This window comes from Vulpes vulpes, chromosome 1 (assembly GCF_048418805.1).
Source record: "Vulpes vulpes isolate BD-2025 chromosome 1, VulVul3, whole genome shotgun sequence".
In the NCBI taxonomy this organism is placed as follows: domain Eukaryota; kingdom Metazoa; phylum Chordata; class Mammalia; order Carnivora; family Canidae; genus Vulpes; species Vulpes vulpes.
In genome coordinates, this window is record NC_132780.1 from 128,259,830 (window position 1) to 128,281,900 (window position 22,071).

Here is a 22,071-nt window from a genome sequence, read left to right on the forward strand (position 1 = left end):
GCACCTGCCGGTCGGACGGAGCAGAGCCGAAGTCGGGGCCGGGGCTCGGAGAGCACATGAGCTGTGCCTCGCAGCACCTGCTTCGACTAACCGGCCCCGCCTCCTGATGCGTCCAGGCCCGTCTGCACACGCGAGGCCCAGGGAGGGGTCGGCAGGCAAGCAGAAGCCCCTGAGCAAGCAGGGCCTGTGGTGGAGAGGACCTCGCACCCAAGACAGAGGCCTGCCCCTGCGTCCGTGTGCGCCCTCACCTGCCTGGCGATCTTGGACAGCCAAGGCCACCTCTTAACCCACGTCGACACTGGTGACGGGACGTGTCCGGCCCAGGAAGCGGAGGACACGCAGACGCAAGGGGGTTCTGAGGGTCACCGCTTAAAATACTCTTCCCATGTGGTGAGTGGCAGCCACTGGAGGCACGTCCCTTAGCCCGGTGGGGGACGCGACGCTTGCCCGCGGGCGGTCATGTGTGTCGGCCCCCACTCTGCAGGGCCCGGGCTCGTCCGGGAGGTCAGGGCTCCTCGGATGCGCCCTCCCCGCTCCGGGCTCAGCCTCTGCATCTGCCAACACCAGGGCGCAGAGGACTGGAGCTGACCCCCCGACACACGTGTGGGCACCACCCATCTGCGCTCACGCGTGTGTGTAGCCGGGTCTCGACATCCGAGGCACGACCTGCCGACCTCGGCTCATCATGCTCCAGCTTGAACTCGAGACCGTTCAAATGGAGACTTGCACACGGGGTAGGTGTGCACCCTGCCCCACGTCCCAGCAGGCACAGTGAGGGATGCAAGGCCGCGGCCCCTCCGCCTGTGGGCCCCTGACGGCGAGGACAGCGGGGCCTTGTCTAGGCTCGGCTACGCCACCGCCTCCCGAAGGCCCTCCCCGGCACTGCCACGTAGTAGAGGACGCGTGCCCCCCACGGGGTCGGAGCCTGTGGTGGACGGGGTCGGAGCTCCAGCTGGGGAGGCCTGCGGGACACGTGCACGGCTGGCCGGCTGCTCCCCGACGCGATTGCTGTCCTCGTGAGAACAGGGCACTTGGACGCACGGACACACCAGACGTGCACGTGCTCCGAGGAGGGCCCTGTGGCCACACAGTGAGGAGGGACCTCGGCAAGCCGGGGAGACGCTTCGGAGGAACCCAAACCTGCAGGGGCGCCTGGCTGGCTCCCTCGTTAGGCACCTGCCTTCGGCTCTGGTCGTGACCCTGGGGCCTGGGATGGAGTCCCAGGGTGAGACCGTGGGGAGTCTGCTTCTCCCTCTGCCTCTGTGCCCCCTCGCACGTGTGCTCAAATTAATTAATTAATTAATTAATTAATTAACTAAATATATTTTAATTAAATAAAAATAAAATGAATTTTATTTAAATAAATAAATTACTTAAATATATTTTTTTTCTTAAAAAGGAAGAAAGCAAACCTGTAGACCCCTTGACCTTTGACTTCCAGCCTCCAGAACCATGAGACAGTACCTTTCTGCTAAGTCCCCCTCCCCGCCCCACCCCCATCCCCCAGGGGTCGGGGGTATTGGGTACCGTGGTCCCAGCAAACTGACACACTTCCCCAGCTGGACGCTTCCGGACGGTCAATACACTGCAATTTCTGTCCACCTACCTGTTGGCCATCTGTACGTCTTTGGGGAAATTTCTATTCAGATCCTCTGCCCATTTTTTAATCAGATTGTTTATTAAGTTGCGTGAGTTCTTTACATACTTTGGATAACAACCCCTTATCCTGACTTGCAAGTATTTTTTCCCATTCCACAGATGGACTTTTCATTTTGTTGATGATTTCCTTTGCCCGTTGAAGGTTTTCGGTTTGTTGTCGTCCGCCCTGCTGATGTTCGCGTGTTTTGCCCGTTCCTTTGGTGTCATACCCAAAAATTCATTGCCGAGACCAGTTTCGAAGAGCCTCCCCCTGTGTTTTCCTCGGAGAGTTTTACCGTTTCAGGTCTTGGGTTTAATCTGCACGGCATCAGGAGTTGGTGTTTGTGAGCCGTGTAGGATGGCGATCCGACTTCACTCCTCCGCAGGGCGTCCAGCGTCCCGGCGCCCGTTACCGGAGACCCTGCCCTTTCCCCATTGAGTCCCAGGGGCTTGTTTCTGGTCTCTCTGTTCTGCTCCACAAGTGTTTGTGTCTATTTTTATCCAGCCTCATACTGGTTTTTTACGACATTTTTATTTTTTAGAGGGGGAGGGGGAGCGGGAGGGCCGTGGGAGAGGGAGAGAGAGAATCTCAAGCAGGCCCCTTGCCCAGCACAGAGCCCGACATGGGGCTGGATCTCAGGGCCCTCAGGTCATGACCTGAGCGGGAATCAACGGTGGGCAGCTGAGCCCCCAGCTGAGCCCCCAGGTGCCCGGGGGCCACACTGCTGTAGAGCTTCACCGTAGGGTCTGAAATCAGGCAGTGTGATGCCTCCAGCCTGTTCTTTCTCAAGATCGCTTTAGCTGTTGGGGCTCTTTTGTGACTCTATACAAATCTGAAGATTGTGTTTTCTATTTCTGGGGGGAAAATGCCGCCGGAATTTTGAGAGGATTGCACTGTGTCCATAGATGGCTTCGAGCACTATGGACATTTTAGCCGCGTCGATTCTTTCGATCCGTGAACACAAGAGATCTTTCCATCTGTTCGCGTCCTCGATTTCTTTCACCAGGGCCTTGTAGTTGTCAGGTACAGACCTTTCACCTCCTTTGTTAAATGTATTCCTAAGGATTTTGTTGTTTTTGATGCTATTGTGAGTGGGGTTGTTTTCTTCCTTTTTTCCAGTGTTTCATTGCTAGCGTACAAGAGTGTGCTATACGTTGATTTTGGGATCTGCCATTTTGCTGAATTCGTTGATTAGTTCTGACACTTTTTTGGTGGAGTCTTTAGGATTTTCTGTATTAAAGATCCCATCGCCCAAACACAGACGGTTTTAGGTCTGCCTGTCTGGGAGGTCTTTATAAGGATTAGTATCAAGACGGACTGTGGTTTGGTTCTGTGCTTCTTGCCGGCCAGCTTAAAAAGCAAAACGTGGAACATTATATAAAAGGTGTGAACATATTTCCTTAGGAGAGATGGTACTTTTGTTGGCACCAAATTTAAAAATTATTTTTTTTAAGATTTTATTTTATTTATTCATGAGAGGCGCAGAGAGAGAGAGAGAGATGCAGAGACACAGGCAGAGGGAGAAGCAGGCTCCACGCAGGGAGCCCGACGTGGGACTCGATCCCACAACCTGGGGTCACACCCTGGGCTGCAGGCGGCACTAACCGCTGAGCAACCCGGGCTGCGCAAAGTATAATATTTTCATTGTGGTTTCTTTTTCTTCTCTTCTTCCTTTTTTCCAGCCAGTGGCAACTTAAGGCCGGGTCAGACGCCGCACACCCTGCAGGGCTCCAGGGGCGAGTGTGCAGCAGGGCACGGCAGGGTCACGCCCCGGGCCGAAGGCGATGCTAAACCACTGGGCCACTGGGACTGCCCTGAAAATTATTTTTCACCTAAGACTTCCGTAAGGAAAATAGGGGCGTATAATAGACTAATTTCTCAGCAAAACTTTCGTAGCAAATGCACAAAATCAATTCTGGTTATTTCTTACAGTGACTGTGAACAAAATAATCCAGAACAAAACATTAAAGCATAGGGGATCCCTGGGTGGCTCAGCAGTCTGGCGCCTGCCTTTGGCCCGGGGCACGATCCTGGAGTCCCGGGATCAAGTCCCACGTCGGGCTCCCGGCATGGAGCCTGCTTCTCCCTCTGCCTGTGCCTCTGCCTCTCTCTCTCTCTCTCTCTCTCTATGTCTATCATGAATAAATAAAAAAAAAAAATAAAAAATAAAAATCTTTACAAAACATTAAAGCATAGACCAGTGAAGAGGATGCCGCAGAAGCCGAGTTCCTGTGACTCGAGCAGGAGAAGCCAGAAGTCTAAGATTTCATTGGTGGTCCCTGGGAGAGGAAGCATTTCCTGTGTGCAGGGAGGCAGAAGCCATTTTCAGCGGTTAAGGTACAAGGAGGCACGGAAGTGGACGTGGCCAAATCTGCATTCGGTTAGGTTGGTGAGGGTGTGGTAAAGAGCCTCTAGCGACTTTCTATTTCCTGTGATTTTGTCCTTCCTGGCACACAGGAGGAACATTTCCTATTTCCACGGAGATAGGAGGGGGCTATCTCTTCTCCTGCCGCCCCAAGTGGAGGAGGTCTTGGGTTGAGAAGAGGGAGCCACAAGGTTAAAGTAGCCTGCCTGGCTGGGGCCCCGCTTGGAAGACAGTTGCTCTAGAAAGTCACATTGACCTGTAGTGGACTTTGCCTGAATGAGGAAAAATAAACCAAGTCTTTGTTGTGTTAGATTTGGGGCTGTTTGTTATAGCAGCACAACCTAGACTATCCTAACTAATACAAGAAGGGTGAGGCAAGAGGGATGGAAGAGGCAGCAGGGTGAAGAGAGTAGGAAGGACCTGAACATACTCACAGGCCGAGGAGGGTGGCTCTTAAGAGGTGGAGAAGTTGGAGCTACGGGAAAGCGAGGACCTGCCTGCTGGTTCAGATCTAACACGGGGCGGTGGGGGTGTGATTTCCAGCAAGAGGGGAAGGTCTCCTGGTTCTGGTCCAAGATGGTGACTTACGAGGCTCCTGAAGTCACCTTCTGCCGTGGACACGTCAAATCGGCCGCTACGCATGGAGCAATTCTTTATGAAAGAAATCTAGAAACCAGCTGAGCAACTCCTCTGCACTGGATGGGCAAGAAAATATCTACATCAAAATGGGTAGAAAAGGCTGAGAAACATTCTCACCACAGATCCCACCCCCAGGGGAATCCCTGGGTGGCGCAGCGGTTTAGCACCTGCCTTCGGCCCAGTGCGTGATCCTGGAGACCCGGGATCGAGTCCCACATCGGGCTCCTGCATGGAGCCTGCTTCTCCCTCCTCCTCTGCCTCTCTCTCTCTCTCTCTCTCTCTGTCTATCATGAATAAAGAAATAAATCTTAAAAAAAAAAAAAACAACTATCTTCTAAAAAAATAAATAAATAAAAAATAAATCCCACCCCCAGCGCAATGAGAGGAAAGGCTACCTTGGGACACGAAGAGAGACACTTCTTCCTCGGGCACAGGAAGAAGGAAAAACATAAACCACCAGAGACAATTGGAAGGAAGGAGCGGGGGAGCTAATGGTTTTTGTCTGATTGTCTTGATTTCCTCAATGACTATAGGAGGGAGGATGCCTTGGTAAGAGACGGGAGGAGTAGTAGGGTAGGGTTTTGAGACAAAGGGGACAGGTTTGGGGAGCTCCCAAGGGGTGAATCATAGGGTGGGGAGGGAGTGGGAGGACCTGCTACAATGGTTTAGGATGATTTTGTAGAAAACCTGGTTTTTGGCAAATGGTGACCTTCCCCGGGAAATCTCTGTCTCCTCGTAGCAGGGAAAGACGGTCCCTTGAGCTCCCCATCACGGCAGCTCTTGAAACAGAGTTCGTGGAGCCAATTGGTAGGGATATCGTGGAGGAGATTCCCGAACTGGATGGACTAAACGACCTCCGAGTTCTCTCCCCACCTTGAGATCCCGCGATTCTGTAACCCAATGTGTTGTAAGGAACTTCACCAAATCAAATGACTTCCAGCCTCTGCAAATTCCAGTGGCCTGTCCTTCAGCTTCCCCCAGGGAATGGAGTGAGAAATGCTGTGCGCTCAGAACGCCACTCTCCCTCCCTCCCGGCCACTTCTCCTAGTGTCACATCATTACGGTGGAGCAGATGCACTGTTGTGCGGCCCGACAGGCCGGCGCGGTGTGCACGAGGCAGGCAGGATGCAGCAGCCGGAGGCGGCCTCTCGGTTTGACACATACTCCTCTTGTTTGTTGGTGACTTTCTGAATCTTCTGTTCCTAGACTCAGCACTTCCCCTGCTGACTCTGTGTTACTCAAGTTTCGTTCCCCTTAGAGAGTCGTATTTAGCTCCTGTATCTTGGAAGCAGATTTGCAACGAAGGCAACAGGTGAGAGAGACGAGGTCCTCACTGGCTCCAAGGGTCTGGCGAGTCTCCGACCGATGATGGGCCCCTCGCTGAGCGCCGGTTACCCTATGAGTCCTGGGATAATATAGAAGAAACAAAGACTGTTCCAGCGTCAGGATCCTTGCTTCATATTGGGGCGGAGCTTTATGTTCCCAGCCTAGATCACGGGGTGAGCTTTTGAGCAGGTTACCCCAGGGCTCGTTATATTGGTCACAAAACCACTGTTTTGCACTTCTGTGCTGGTTCCATGGACTCTCCCCAACTACTTCATCACCATGACAGCGCATTCCACCCACGGCCAGCAGCAGATTTATTTTCGGGAGAACTGGGAGACATTAGCTTGCCTGTAAACCCCCAGCCCGAATCTGGAGATGTTTGTCCCAGGAGGTCTCCGGTCTCCTAGTCTGCGTGTAGCATCTTGCAACATAAATCATCTGCCCAAAGAAGTGAAGTATTTCCATACAGAGTAGGGCCTTATGCCACTCTTCGGCCTAAGAAATATTGCTTGGGCCCCCCTCAAGTCCGGGGCAGTAGATTAGGGGATATCAAAACGGTACAAGCCGTACGTGTCAGGGGAGAGGTACAGGGAAAATGTTCTAAGATCCAAGGGAGAGCAGATTATCACCCTGTTTACAGATAACAAGCTGACATTGAAAAATAGCTTCATAGCTCCTAATGATCAAGGACAAAAGGGCAAAAATGTTAATAAAAAATTCCAATCACTCCCTGCTTGCGTGGGGAGGCAGAAAAAGCCTATTTTCCCACCTAACGTGTTGGTTAAACTCCCTAAATGCCATGTTCCACCTGAAAACATCAGGATTAAAATGGGAATCTATTTATTGACACCATCCTCGGCTATTTCCAAGATGGGCGTTAAATGGTTTCTTTTCTTTTCTTTTCTTTTTTTTTTTTTTTTGAGTATAATTAAATGGTTTCGATTAAAAAGCCAGAATCCATATGACTCTTTAGCCGGGACGGAAGGAGGAGCTTGGCTGCCAAATGGAAAGACGAAAGGACTGTACCCGGGTCCTAGCTGGAGCAGAGGCCTTGCGGCAGTGGGCATCGGCTCTTACAATCTTCCAGACCACCCCCCCCGCAGCCCCGCGTGGCGCGCAGCAAAGAGGTAGCTCAGTGGTCATCGCGCGGGTCATCGGACAGGTACGGCGGAGCAGCGGTGGCGAGGGGCGTCGATGTGCGTTCTGGAGGGTCCCGGGCAAGACGGACTGTAGGAACGGGACGGCTAAGCATCACTTGGGCCACAAGCGCCGGATGACGCGTGGCGAAAGTCGTCAGTGAAGATCCAAGTGTGGCCACAGGAAGGAAACCCAGCGGCCCCCAGACGCCAAGCGAGGACAGGAGCTGCAGCGGCTGGAGCAGGGCCTGCTGCCAGGTGCGGCCGCCGGGGCCGATGGCAACGGCCTGGACGCGCACGGGGGGCGGGACGGGGGCAGCGAGCCCGGCCGGGGCCAGTGCGGGTCTCTGGTAGCCACGTGCCCCGGGCCGAGGCGTGCCCCCACCCCCGTTTACTGAGGGCACCTCCTCCTCTGCCCTGGCTTCCTGCCTGCTGGGCTGCCGCCTGCACTCCGCCCTCCGTGGGCCCTCTCTCCTGTCCGGCCTTACTGTCCCCTTCCTCCCCCGTCCAGCGACAGTCCATCCAGGCGATGCCTGCGGTCATGCCCGGCGCCAGGGCTCACCGAGCCGGAGCCGTCCTGTCTTCTAGGAGCTGCAGGAGCGTGGGGCAGGACTTGCTTGGCCGCCTCGCTGGCTGACAGATCCAGGGTACAGGGCGACAGGGGCGTGGTGGTTCTCACCCGTGTTCTAGGAACCCCGAGGCACCAGGGAACGTTGGCGGAGTCTGGGAGGAGAGAAGGGAGGCTCCGCGAGGGGCTTAGGCCGCGGCCAGGGCGTCATTGTGAAGCTTGCCGGAGCTGTTTTATATTCTTATGAGAATTCACTGGCAAAAAAGACTCAACTCACTCAATCCTAAGCCATTTTGAAATTTTGCAAATCCCTCAGCATCTAAGCTTCCGCCAGGGAGCAAGCGTCAGGCCCGAGGGTCATTGCGTGGGGCTCCTCGCTGAGACTGGCTTTGCTCGCTCCGAGGCCTTCGTGGCACTTGATGGGCTCTGCGGAGAATTCCTGATCCGACGGCCTTCGAGGAGCCGCCTTTACTGTGGCTTTGGGCCCAGGTTTCTGGGTCTGCGGGGCGAGCGCACCCTCGGCACCTGCTGCGCGCTCGACCTCGTGCGGCTTCCTGGCAGGAAGGACGCCGGAGTCGGCGACGGGGTGGTGGAGACCCTGGCCGGCCAGCTCCCGAGGACCACTTGGTGGGGCAGGTGGCTGAGTAACTGGGGAAGGATCCACGGCATTTGGGGTGGGGATGGAGGGAGGGTGTCCGCAGCCAGGGCCCGGAGGGGTTGCCAGGGAGCAGGGCAGGGACTGTGCTGAGCGGAAAGGACGCGTGGAAAGGATGCGCCTGGGCCTCACGCCGTGCGGCCGGTCACCACGGGAGCTGCCTGAGGGCCGGCCACGCTCCCACGAGACAGGGGCCCGTCGGCGGCCATCAGGGTCCCGAGGGGAGGGCGGGCGACGGAGCTGGGGGTGGGGCTTCTGCCTGGGAGCCGGCTGCAGGCAGTTTCGGGGAGATCCGGGGAGAAAGCAGCTGGGCCTGCGCTCGCTGCTGGGGGGGGGGCTCCTCAGGCCTTGGAGCTGGACCTCGGGGTCCAGGAGCAACCTGAGCTGGGGGAGCCCCTCCGGAGGCCCCGGGGCCTGGGGACCTGCAGCCCTATGGCCACGGCCACGGCGCCCACCTCCGCGTGAGCGGCCACCAGGAGCGCAGCGGCCCGAGCCCTGGGGCCGTGTCTGGGGCCGTCGCAGGCCGGCAGCCTGGGCTCTGTGCCCACGCGGGCGCCCGGGGAGAGCGCGTGATGACACGCCCGTCCGCCGCCTCCTGCCGGGGGTGCTGCCACCCCCAGGATCTAACCCTCCCCCCAGAGATGCTCAAGGGCCTTGGGGGCGCAGATTCGGGGCAGAGCAGGCCGCGTCCTCCCGTTTGCTCAGGGACGCGTCGTTGCCACAACGCCTGATGTCACCCCTGGGCCCGTCGGCGGCGCGTCCTTCCCAGCGCTCACCCAGGCTGGTTGCAGAGGAAGCGCCTAAAGGCTGAGCAGTGACCGGAGGCCCCAGGGCTGCGCCGTAGGGGGGCGGGGCGCTGAGCCTCTGGGCCGCTTCCCGGGGCGGCTGGGTTCCACCGAGCACACCGAGCCCCCAGGAGGACAGGCCAGGGCAGGAGCCTCCGCCTGCCTGCAGCCTGCCGCCGCCACCGGAGCCTCCGACCCACACCTCGCCGCTCTGTGATGGGACGTGGCTGAGCCGCTGTCGCCTCTGCCCCGGGCCGGCCCCCACCAGGGGCCTCCCCGCGGCGGCGCTGCCCGGCCTCGCCTTTCACTGGCTGCCGAGTGTCCCGGGAAGGGAGCCAAGGCTTGCAAAGGAGGAGCAGCGTGGAGTCCGTGTGGGCCAGGGCCGGCGACGGGGGCTGCTGGGACTCAGAGCGCCCTGGGCCCTGCTGCTGCCTCCAGGCCGCAGGTGGGATCTTGGGGCCGGGACCTCGCTCCGTCCCTGAAGTCCCACAGAGATGGAGGCCAGTGTTCCCTCCGCTGCCCCAGCGGCCCCTCTCCCTCCCCCCGGGTCCTCCACCCTCCATGGGCCTGCGAGCCCCAGCTGGGCCCCGGGGGAGGGGGGAGACGGCCGGAGCCAGAGCCCCGCAGGCCTTCGTGGGTCACACTGTGTCCTCATGGCCCAGACGGCGGCCAGGCCCGGAGGAGGAGCCCCATCACCCTGGAACAGGCCTGGGCCCAGTCTTTGGCCGCCGGTGCCGACAGGGAGGGAGGCACGTCCCCTGAGATCCGGGCCCCCCTTCCCAGCTCAGGCCTGCACGGGGGTCAGAAGGGGCTCCCCCATCCCTGCTGCCTCCTCCCGGGCCCTCGGAGACCCTTGCCCAGTGAACCTCGTGCACCCAAACCCATCACAGTGTCTGCTTCCTAGGGGGCCTGAGCGCACACGGCCCGCGTTTCTGCACCCGCTGCCCCTCTGGTCGCCCGTCGGCGAGAGCCACCACGGCCCGGGCAGGAGGGCACTGCTGCAGCCACGGCTGGCGTCCCCCGCCCCACGGCTGCCAGAGCCTGCAGGTGTCACGTAGAGCCACACAGCACCTGGGGCAGGGGCCTGGCGGGTGCCATCCAGACTCTGCTTGAACATCAGGGGCGCTGCCCCCATTGCCCCCGCTGTGAGTCGGCTGGAAGGCAATGCAAATTGCTGGAAAAGTCTTCCTGACGTTGCTCGGTCCACAAGATGCTTGACTCCCTCCTCAGGGGGACGACCGGCATAGACCATTCTTTCATTTCTTCTTTCTTAAAAGGAGCGTTACCTGCGAGACCTCCCCTCCGACCGACCCAGGCTGCACCCAGGCCTTGCGCGGTGAGGGGTGGCTTGCCGGAGGCGGCCCACGTCTGGGGGAGGCGGGAGGTAATGAGACACAGCAGGCGAGTCCCCGGCACGGCCCCCCAGCAGGCCGCGAGCCCCAGCGTTCTCCTTGGCAATGAAACAGCGCCTTTCCCTAAAGAGAAGAATCGCTGGGCTCACCCGTGGGCCTCGTGTGATCTTTTTTTTGTTGTTTTTTTAAGATTTTATTTATTTATTCATGAGAGAGAGAGAGAGAGAGGCAGAGACACAGGCAGAGGGAGAAGCAGGCTCCATGCAGGGGGCCCCACGTGGGACTCGATCCCGGGTCTCCAGGATCACACCCTGGGTCAGGCCCTGGGCGTGAAGCAGGCACTAACCACTGAGCCACCCAGGGATTCCCTCGTGGTGTGATCTTGACGTATCACTCAAACCCCCTGGTTTAGAACGGGCGATACTACTGACCTCAGGGGCCTCTTGGAGGATCAGGTCACTCGATGTTTGCAGGGTGCAGTCTGTGAAGGACGACCGCGGGCTAAAGCTCAGCGCTAGGAGCTGTGGGTCCTAGATGCGGGCGCTGGGTGTACCCTGGGTTACCCCTCGGAAGGCACACTTGTGTCCTAATCCCTCGAGCCTGTGTGTGTGACCTGATGTGGAAAGAGGCTCTTCCAGCGGTCCTTCATTCAGAGATCTCGAGATCATCCCCGCTGTGCAGCAACAGCCTGTGTCCTGCTCGCAGACAAACGGGGTCCTACCCCGGACCTCACCAGCCGCTGGGCGTTGCTGCGCAGGGCGTAGGTGAACCACAGAGCATCGGCGGGACCAGAAGGTCCTAACTGCGATCCTTCCTGCGGAGCCGCAGCACAAAAGGCCTCTTTGCTTTTGATGCTCGTGTCTTGGTAACTGGAAACACCGCGTTTTGGGAGCTAAAAGAGTCGCAGAATGAATGAAACATCATGTAACATCTTGTACGTGTGAAGAAAAAAGGGTCCGCCTTTGTCCATCCCCTCCCGTGGGTCCAGGGGCTCCATCCCCTCCCGTGGGTCCAGGGGCTCCATCCCCTCCCGTGGGTCCTGGGGCACCATCCCCTCCCCTGGATCTGGGGCTCCATCCCCTCCCCTGGATCTGGGGGCTCCATCCCCTCCCCTGGATCTGGGGGCTCCATCTCCTCCCCTGGATCTGGGGGCTCCATCCCCTCCCCTGGATCTGGGGGCTCCATCTCCTCCCCTGGATCTGGGGGCTCCATCCCCTCCCCTGGATCTGGGGGCTCCATCTCCTCCCCTGGATCTGGGGGCTCCATCCCCTCTTGTGGGTCCGGGGGCTCCATCCTCCCCCGGGGGTCCAGGGGCTCCAATCCCTCCTACTGCATGTAAAATCCTTCCCCACAGACCTTTGCCCCAGGGGCCCTGCCTTCCGAGGCCCAGAGACAAGTTACTAACTCATCTGGGAGAAGTTACCGGAATCCTCCTGTGAGGAGCTGGTGACAATCAAAATAAAGTATTCCCAGCCTGCCCAGTTGGGTTCTGCTGGGAAAGATCAGAGCCCAGGAATGATGGCCTGGACACTTGAGCACCAACACAAGGTCTCTCTTTGAATCGCCAGTGACCCCCGTGAGCGGTACAGCTTCCCTGGCGCTTCACCGGCGGCCAGGAGCAAATAGAACCTGCCTGCCCTCCCAGGGCGTTCGCTGAGGTGCGCCGTGGGGCACACGGACCTGCCAGGGGTCCAGACCCAGCCGTGCGTGACCTCTTACACTAACAAACCCTCACGCACCCGTACGTGGACACAAGCACACGTACCTGCCCATGAACCAAGGTGTTTGGGAACACTCAGGAACCCAGCAGAAGGCCCTGGACTCAGTGGGTGCTCAGCTGTGGCCCCATGGGAACCCTGAAAAGCAAACCAGCACACCCTGTAAGTGGAAACCATATCCTTGAAAAAAATAAGCCCCACCCTCCCCCAGAGGATCAACCAGGCTCCCCTCATTCGTTGCTGTAATTAATATGTGGCACAGCTGCTGGACGGAGGGCTGAGGCTTGAGTTGCATGAATGCACAATTTCAAAAATGTCAACAAGCCCTGATGGCTGTTGTGATCAGAACGCTTTGGTTAGGGGCTCCTGGGTGGCTCAGGGCTTGAGCACCTGCCTTTGGCTCAGGGCGTGATCCCGGGGCCCTGGGATTGAGTCCCACGTCGGGCTCCCTGCATGGAGCCTGCTCCTCCCTCTGCCTGGGTCTCTGCCTCTCTCTGTGTTTCTCATGAATAAATAAATAAAATCTTAAAAAAAAAAAAAAAAAAAAAGAATGCTTTGGCTAAATAAGCAGAGGCAGCAAGAAAGCTGATGAGCATAAAGCATGTCAGGTGCTCATTTACCGGGAAGCAATCACCCCTGCAGCCCCACCTTTGGCTACTGTGCAGGCCAGCCCTGCTGTGACAAAGGGATGAGAAGTCCCTGCTCCTCCCCAGCTCCCCTAGCTGGTGGCCCGCTGCCTGCTGGCTTCTTCCCCATCCATCAGGGCAAGGCGCCCCTGGGGTCTCCCCTCTCCTGATACAGCCCTACTATGCCCTTCTCTCCTGCAGGTGAATTCTGCAGATACATACTGGAGTTCTGCTGGGGGTGGGGTGGGGAGTGGTGCTGAGACCCCAAAAGCTAGGACTTGTAAACTGAGGCTTTCGCCCTCAAGAAGCCCCCCGTCAAGCTGGAGAGAGAGGCCAAACCTGCAGAAACTCAAATTCTTCTTGTGGGCTGAGGGCTGGCAAGACTCAGAAACAAGGGCTGTGTGAATGAACGTGGCATTGACAAGGGCTAGGGGAGAGGTGGAGGTTATGTCTGCTGGAAAAGTAGGGAAGGACTAGCTCTGGTGGCCCCGGGCCCGGTCTTGGAGGATGGGATCAATGTCAAAAGAGAAGCTTACTTGGGGGACGAGAAGCAAAGGACACACACGGAAGGCTGGATGGTGTCCACATGAAGGAAGTCAACACCTGCCGGGGGTGCCGGGCGCCTGACCTGGGGATGGGGAAGGCAAGGACGTTCTCTGTTGAGGCCACAGGAGGAGGTGGAACGGATCACATAGAGCCTTGAACAGCAGGTGGAGAGGTTCGAGCCTAATTCTGTGCGGCACCTGGGAGCCAAGAGAGTCTGTTTTATCCAAACCAACCCCAGCTGGTCTTTGGCCTGCCATTGCCCCCAGGTAGCAAGGTCAATAGCAGCAGCATGGAGGTGCCAGGAGGGGGAGAGAGGGACGGCTGGAGCAGATGACTTTGGTCATCTGGATTATATGCCCTGGGGTCAGTGGGCCCCCAGTTGAGGTGCGGTTCTAAGTCCTCTGCTATTGTCCTCTGCCTTATAAAGACCCCCGGAGAACTTCAGAGGAGGACTGCAGTTTTTGGATCTGGGTCAGACTGTACCAGGCACGGTGCACTGACCAACGCGGGGTCACCTTATATAAGAAACCTAAAGTGTTTCTGGAAAAGATCTTATTGAACATGACAGAGTAGAAATTCTATGAAGACCTAAGGGAGAAATTTGTCTCAGATCTTAGACCCCAGAAGAGTTGATCCGCCCACAACTGGTTTCCCCAGCGTATGTCTATACTGTTAGTCTTGTAACCAACTCTATTTCCTTCCTCCAATTGGCTGCTAGGAAGCTCAGAGGCAAATTTCAGTCCACTCCTAACAAAGCATGCCCGGTTTTTTCTCTCCTTTCCAGTTTCCTCACTTAAGTTTTTAAAATCTTGTGCCAAATTTATGTTTTGTCGGCCTCCAAGAATCATATGAAACATGGAACACACACACACACACACACACAAAATGAAAATTGATTAATAATAGTCCATTCTGTTGAACTGGAAAATTTTGAAGAGAAGATCTGGTCCTGTTCCCTAAATTATAGAGAATGCATTTAAAGCTTCAAGAGGAGTGAGGGGTCAGGGTGCCTGAGAGAAGTGGGCGCGGGGCCTCTACCCAGGTGCTCTATCCCAACTATTTCTCTCTCTGCTCCGTCACCACTGAACTACCAAAATCCAGACGAGGATTTTTCCAACCATTTCTCTGCAGTCTCATGGAACCATCTTTAGAAGAATCAACTCGTCCTGCTGCCCTTGGCTTCTCCTCAGGGATTCTCTTGGCATCGTGGGTCAGGCGAGCAGCACCCTCCATCCAGAAGCAGGGGGAGGTGTGATCTTCTACATCAAAGCAGAGCAGAATGTGGGCGTTTCGGAAACAACTTGTTTTAAACAAGATCATTCAGATGTGAACTCTAGACCCTGAAGTGGGGTAGCCTGTGTGCCCGCCACGAATCAGAGCCGTGGATGCTCCGTGTCGCTGTGCAGGAGAATGGGGGGGCGGGGGCAGGGGGAGGGGGCGGGGCACGGGGTTTTAGGGCAATCCTGGAGAGATTGAGAGAGAGACAGCATGAGAGCTTGTCCTCTGCCGCCCAAGCAGCAGGGAATCAGCCCCTCCACCTCGCCTCCCTGCGCCTCCCTTTGCAAATTGTAAATTCCCCGGGGAAGAAAGAGCTCTCTAGCACGTGAGAAGTGGTCAGGGCTTGGGACAGAAATGATGCTTTTAAAACTAATTAGACTGCGTCTGATTGGAAAGGCAGCCACCACCTCATCTTCCCCTCGAGCTCTCTGGGGCTCTCTGCCTCCGAGGTCTCCCATCCCTGAGCTCGACAGTCTTTTACTAGTTTTGACGGTGGCTGGCAAAATGCAGTCTCTGTCCTCTCGAGGCCTGTGGGCTCCCTCGGGCTAGGAGGCCAGGTGGTGGGGGTCCCTCCAAGAGGCTGGGAAAGGCCTGAGCTCGTGTCTGGGCTCCCAGCTCGGCAGCCCTGTTGTCCTGCTCTCACGGTGCACCCAGAGCAGGGCAGGCAAAGCAGGGTGGGCTGCGGGCTGTGGGGACTCTGGGCCCCTGGAAAGCGCTGCTCTGCTGTCTCCAGCTCTTGGCCGGGGGATCACCGCCGCCACGGGAAGCCTTCCCTGACCTCCTGCCAGTCTCATCATAACATCGACTTCTCCTTCCTGGCTCTGGTCATAGTTGTAGGTGATTTTGTGTGATTGTTCATTTAATGTCTCTCGTCTAAGGAACCGTGTGCTTTGTGAAGGCAGGTAACGGGCTGGTTCTTGCTCATCACTGTGCCCATCCCAGTTTGGCTGAATGAATAAATGATTGAATGAGTGGATCTCTGAACTGTTAAGCATCTCTTGTCCCTGATCTCTTGAGTTAGGCCCGGTGCCCCATGGGGCCGGGCTGGGAGAGGAGGTCTCTCTCTCTTGTTAACTGGGGCAGACGGGCCCAGGATGGGATGGCCGTGGTTATGGCAGGAGACATGAGCCTCCACCCAGAAGGTGGTCCTGGAGACGCCTGGCACTGAGCAGGAGGCGAGTGAGCAGTCCGTTGTGCTGGAGTCTGGCCCAGGTGTCCATTTCATAAACATGATGATGAGGCAAGTAGGTACAGCTTGGAGTTTGTATACGTGAAGGAGGAGAAGAAACCTGAGTGGCCATATGAAAACCTCTTTAATAATTGTGGAAATGCAACTTTAAACAGCAATGCGATACTGTTTCTGTCCATCATCTGGGAAAAAAGTAAATGGCCTGATGGTGCCAGTGTTGGTGAAGAGGCGGGGGAGGCCCTCGTGGGCCAGGAGGGAGGAGGCAAATTGGTAAACTGCACTGAGAGCTCTTTGGGGGTATAGGGTCGACCTTAAAATGTGCACACCCAGGGACCGTGATCCCTTTCTAGATACATATTTTGGTCTAGAGCCGTGGTCTTCAAACTATGGTTCACATCCAAACCACCTGGAGGGTTCGCTACAACAGAGTGCCCGGGCCCACCTCCAGGGTTTCCAATTCGGTCTGATGTGGGGCCTGAGAATTCTCATTTTGCTTCGTTCCCAGGCAATGCTGACGCTGCTGGTCTTGGGGCCACGGGACCACGCTTGGAGAACCACTATTCCGGTTAAATTCTTGCTTATGTGCACAGGAAAACCTGCCTAGTGATGTCCATTGTGCTATTTTAAAAGAAGATTTTATCTGTTTATTCATGAGAGACACACACAGAGAGAGAGAGGCAGAGACACAGGCAGAGGGAGATGCAGGCCCCCCTGCGGGGAGCCTGATGCGAGACTCGATCCCGGGACCCCAGGATCACAACTGGAGCCAAAGGCAGACACTCAGCCATTTCTTATTGCAGATCTGAGAAAGAAACCCAAAGTCCCTCTGCGGGGACGAGGAGAAAGATGCTGTGGCATATCACACGATGGATCATTATATGGCAGGGAAGTGAACGAAACAAGTCTGTTCCAGTATGGGTAGCTGTAAGGATGGATGTGAGTTATATATATATATATATATATATATATATATATATATATAGTATAAAACTGTTGTATTGGTAAGTTCAAAAACAACTTTAAAAACCCAATTCTAGATAATTGATATAATACAAGTGCTACAACACTGGGTGCACATCTCATCCTTAAAGCTGCTGTCTCTGGAGAGGGAGGGTGGGTGGTACTGGGACTGGGGAAGGAGGATATAGGGGCTTCTAGCCAGTCTGTTGTTTCGCTCTTTAAGAAAATAAGATCTAGGGATGTCTGGGTGGTTCGGGGGTTGAGTGGTGAGACTTTCAGATTTCTGGGTTTTCACAGTTATCTACAACAAGGTGATGAACATCTTAATATACCAAGCTTTGTTCAGGTTCACTTCCTGCTCCGCCTGGGAGCAGCAGGGTCGCTGAATTTTGGGTCACAAGGCAGGTGATCCTGTCTGTCCCACTGGGCCTGGGAGAGGGTGGCTTTGGGGTACGAGTGACCCAGGTCTGTGCAGGGATGGCTCTTATGGACCATTAAGTTTCTGGAGTCCTGCAAGTCCTGCGCAACCTGTGCAGCTCATAGGGAGGGCCTGAAGGGCTCCCTCCTCCCTTGAGACAGGCTTTTGGCATCTCTCTGCTGCACAGGGCCCATGTGACCCTGGGACGGGGACCTGAGGCAGCTGGAGATGATAAGGCCTGATCTAGATGGAGAAACAGGCACAGCCACAAATATTACAATTTATGGTATCAAGTGGGAGCAGACCCAAGCACGGGCCTCTGGAGTTCTGGGAGGGAGTAGTCAGCTCTGTGCAGGGAAGGTAGCTGGAGCGTTTTGGGGGAAGAGATACATCAATAGTAGGTGTTTTGTTTTGGGGGGATTTTTTTTTTTTGCAGTTTCAATCTTTTTGTCGGCTTTATTGAGGTGTACTTCGCACATCCTATCATTCAGCTGTTACAAATGTATAAGTCAGTGACTTTGAGTAACTTTACCAAGTTGCACAGGTATCGGCAGAAATCACTTCGAGAACATTCTCAGCCTCCCCAAGATCCCTGGTACCAAGTGCACTTAATCCTGACTCCCACCTCCATCCCTAGACAACTACTAACCTACTCTCTGACTCCAAATTTGCAGGATTATGTTTTCAAGGATGGAAACAGGACCTTAAGTTAATCACAGGGCAAGTGTGAGACCGAGGGACGTAGGAGGTGACCTCTTTATACAGAAAAGCATACAGCCTCCATCCAAACTGTGCCATCTGGGGTGAGATTCTGAACACGGAAGCTTCAGTCAACACTCTGCGTGCCTTGGAAGCATGGCTTTGGTTAGGGAACACTTTTCTTCCTTGTGCTTTTGGGTGTCTGGCTTCCTCTTCTTCCCATGTCCCTCAGCTTGCTCAGGTGGATGCAGTCCTGCCCTTGACTTTAAAAACACACTTAGCTGTGGGTTCTCTGGCTCAGCAGCCACAAGCCCTCTGCTGGGCAGTCCCTGGAGGCGGCGGGAGCTCCAGAGAATGAGATGGAGCCCTGCAAACAGCACAGGGAGGGTCTGTACTCTCTGGCCACCACCTGCCCTGGTCCTGATGTGACGCGGGTCCTTGTAGTCTCTGCCCTACTCAGACCCAAACAATGGTTTGAGCAGATCATCTGTGTTTAGTTTGCCTTTGTATTAACTGGTGGACTTGGAGATGCTTTGGGTCGTAGACTTTCAAAAAACGTCACCCCCCCGCCCGCCTCCCCACACCTAATTTCAAAGTCACGCAGACTCAATACAGAAAAACAGCACAGTACAGCAGAAGGCAGGTCGCCTCTGTGGCTCACCTGAAGATCGGCTGCTGCATCTGCGGGGGCTGTGCTTCCTGTCTTTTCCCCTCACCTGCCTGGGGTTTTGTTGGCTTTCGTGAAGTCTGCACGGTGGCAGGGAAGGTGTTTTGGACAAGCCTGTGCCAGACAGGCTCTTACTGGCCAGGGAGGCCAGGCCCTGGGGTGGAGGGACACCAGCTGGGGCTTGGACACCGGCTGCTTCTGGCACTTTAAACCAGTGGTTTAACCCTGATCCTCGTTTTTCCCTCTGACGATGATCCCAATTCCTGGCTCCAGGGAGAGAGAGAGGCCTTCCTCCTGAAGCATGATCTGCTACGGAAAGCAAAGATAGTCAACCTGAAGCTATTAACAGCTCTGAGTTCCCTCACGAGTATCCGGGCAGCAGGTTGCAACACAGCTGAGATAATTCAATTTTTTTACAGAAGCTATTTCCATTAATCATTTATTAATGACTCTCCCAGCTGACACAATTAAGTAGATCTAGGATTTAAAAAGGGCCCCATATTCATTTCACATCTATCTGATTACCCTGAAGTTCATGATCCTGGAAGGACGTGAAAATGGCCTCATTCTTCTCCTTTGTGCTTTGCGTTTTTCTCTCGACGCTTGGCTTCAGCCCCAGCGGAGGCCGCCTGCGGGGTGGGCATGAGCGCATGGGGATCCCGAGCCCGAGTTGGAGCCGAGGATGCCACGGAGCTTCTCCTGTGTCCGTGTGAGGCCCTTTAGGGGTACCCTCCCCTTTAATCCTCCCGCATCCCCATTCTGGACACAGGAAATTAGGGCTCCAAGAGGCCGTGCGACTTATTCGAAGTCACACAACTGGTGAGCAGCAGGGCTGGGCCTGGAGTCCAGCTGTTGTGACATCAGTGTCTTGGCACGTCCCCTAATCCCCGCTGCCAGGAACTCACGCAGCCCGGCCTGGCACGCTCCAAGAGTCTGCCATGGAAGTAGAACAGCCAAACAGTGTGGATTTTCCACTGCTATGAGAATAAAACTCTCCTTTTTTTTTTTTTTTTTTTTTTTTTTTTTTTTTTTTTTAAGGAATAGAGGTAGTAATGGAGGAATTCCCAGAGAATCTAGTGGAGTCGGCGAGGGGGAATCCGTGCCCACCCTCCTTCCCTGGGAGGCCCTGAAGGTTGGACTGACTCCTGCTCTCCAGCAGCCCTGCCCACCAGGACACTTGGGTCCAGGGAGGTTCTTTTCAGCCTACGTGACCTGAGACATCTGTCATCCTCCTGCACCAGCGGGCGGGGAGGCAGCCCCAGTCTGGACCAAAGGAAGGAAGCCAAGGGTCTGAGTAAGCGTGAGGCACGGGGGTGACTGGACCTAGGAAGGCAGGTGGGGCTGCTCCTCGGGCCCGGATGGAGGAGCTGGGTGGTGTCTTGGCTGCCCGTGCTCTGGGGCGGTGGTGCTCACAGGGAGGGACACAAGTCTCTGCAGGTAGCGGCTCCAGCCACGGGGGCTCCAGCATTGGGTATCAGAAAGGACCTGACGTCCAGGGTGCTCTTCCCTAGAGCAGGTGTCCTGGAGGCACCTGGCTTCACTCTAACTCTCCCTCCTGGAGGAAAGCAAGAGATTTCTTCCCAGGTTATAATCAAACCATCCCAAACCCTCAGGCCATAAAGCTTTCTGGGTCCTGGCAGTAGAAATGGGGAATCTGGGCTCAGGCTGGGAAGTTCTGGATCCGGACACCGTAGATAAGAGTGTGATGGCGGGAATACTAATGATTTTTTTTTTTTTTTCCGAAAGAGAGAGAGAGAGAGAGAGCAGAGGGAGAGGGAGAAGCAGACTCCCCTGCTGAGCAGGGAGCCTAACACGAGACTCGATCCCAGGACCCTAGGATCATGACCTGAGCCAAAGGCAGACGCTAAACCGACCGACCCACCCAGGCGCCCCTAACAATTTTTAAGACTTCTAACACCCAAATGTAAGTCTAAGGTTCCTGGGACTGTTGTGTTTTTTGAGATACACTGAAAAAAAAAAATACAGACAAAACTCTTTTTTTTAATTTATTTTTTCAAAACTCTCTGTTTAAAAGATTTTATTTATTTATTCATGAGAGACACAGGCAGAGGGAGAAGCAGGCTCCTTGCAGGGAGCCCGACGTGGGACTCGACCCCGGGACCCTGGGGTCCCACCCTGGGCCAAAGGCAGGCGCCAAACCACTGAGCCACCCAGGGATCCCCCAAATCATGTAAATCTTGATCTGATTTTAGGACACTATCTTACATGATTTATTCCAAAACTTATTTTCCAGTAGATTTTATGATATTCCTTGAGATGCGTTACTTTTCTGATAGGAAGTAAGTCTGATTTGGTTGATAGCTTTAACAGTAAGGTGTAGAATGCCAACTTGTTTGAGACATATTTTTCAGGGATTAATGAGCTAAATTTGCAGTTTCTAGGTATCGTGAAACATTCAAAACAGGTGATTAAAAAAAAGCATTTTATTAAAAAATACTGTGTGGTAACGGCTTAATTAAATTAAACCCACCCTATCTGAAAATAATAGTTTGTTATTTTTTTTTTTATTTATGATAGTCACAGAGAGAGAGAGAGGGGCAGAGAGAGAAGCAGGCTCCATGCACCGGGAGCCTGATGTGGGATTCGATCCCGGGTCTCCAGGATCATGCCCTGGGTCAAAGGCAGGTGCCAAACTGCTGTGCCACCCAGGGATCCCTGAAAATAATAGTTTAAATCAGGTTCCTCTAAGGGAACGAGTGACAGGTGTGACTAATAGTCATTTCGTCCGGCCTACTAACCCTCTTGGTACGCTTTCCAGAAAGTGGCAGTCGATAACCAGAAAGACTGAGTATGATCCTTTGGCAAGTGGCGTAGTTTCCAGTTTCCTTGTCTCACGCTGACTCTAAGGCAGGTTTTCTGGAATCAGTGTCACTATTTAAATCCTCTCTCTCGGGGATCCCTGGGTGGCTCAGCGGTTTAGCATCTGCCTTCAGCGTGACCCCGGGGTCCCGGGTTCGAGTCCTGCGTTGGGCTCCCTGCATGGAGCCTGCTTCTCCCCCTGCCTGTGTCTCTGCCTCTCTCATGAATAAATAAATAAGATCTTTAAAAAATTTTAAGAAATCCTCTCTCTCTCTCTTTACACCCCCCACCCCACCCAGTGGATTTGTGGGTTCCTCAGGTTACCTGTGCGAACGATGCAGCCGCATCCCATCCTACCCTGCAGAGGACAGAGTGTCACCTGTCGGCCTAAAATACACCCTCCTCCTCCGGGAATGCTTTTCTCTTCCTCCAACCGTGTGTAGAGATCGCTCACGACCACAGAAGCGGACGTCTGTCTCCCTACTTCTTCTTTTTATTATTATTATTATTTAAATTCTATTCAGTTAATCTCCCGTGGGATCTTGGTTTCTGCAGTAGAGCTCCGTGGCCGCGCTCAGGGCAGCACGCAGCGCTCACCACGAGGGGCCTCCGGACCCCTGCCCCTGCCCACCTCGCTCCACCCACCCTCGGTTTGTTCCCCGTCATTTAGTGTCCCCCACGGCTT

The 22,071-nt window shown here is 55.2% G+C and overlaps 1 protein-coding gene across 1 annotated transcript in view; it reads left to right on the forward strand.

Annotated features, from left to right (window-relative positions):
- Nucleotides 1-21,849, forward strand: part of XXYLT1 (xyloside xylosyltransferase 1) — a 144,658-nt gene extending 122,809 nt beyond the window's left edge. The window contains exons 4-5 of the transcript XR_011995236.1: nucleotides 19,605-19,860; nucleotides 21,686-21,849. The gene's annotated coding sequence lies outside the window, so the exon portion shown is untranslated. The remainder of the gene's footprint in view (nucleotides 1-19,604; nucleotides 19,861-21,685) is intronic.
- Nucleotides 21,850-22,071: the final 222 nt, after the last annotated feature.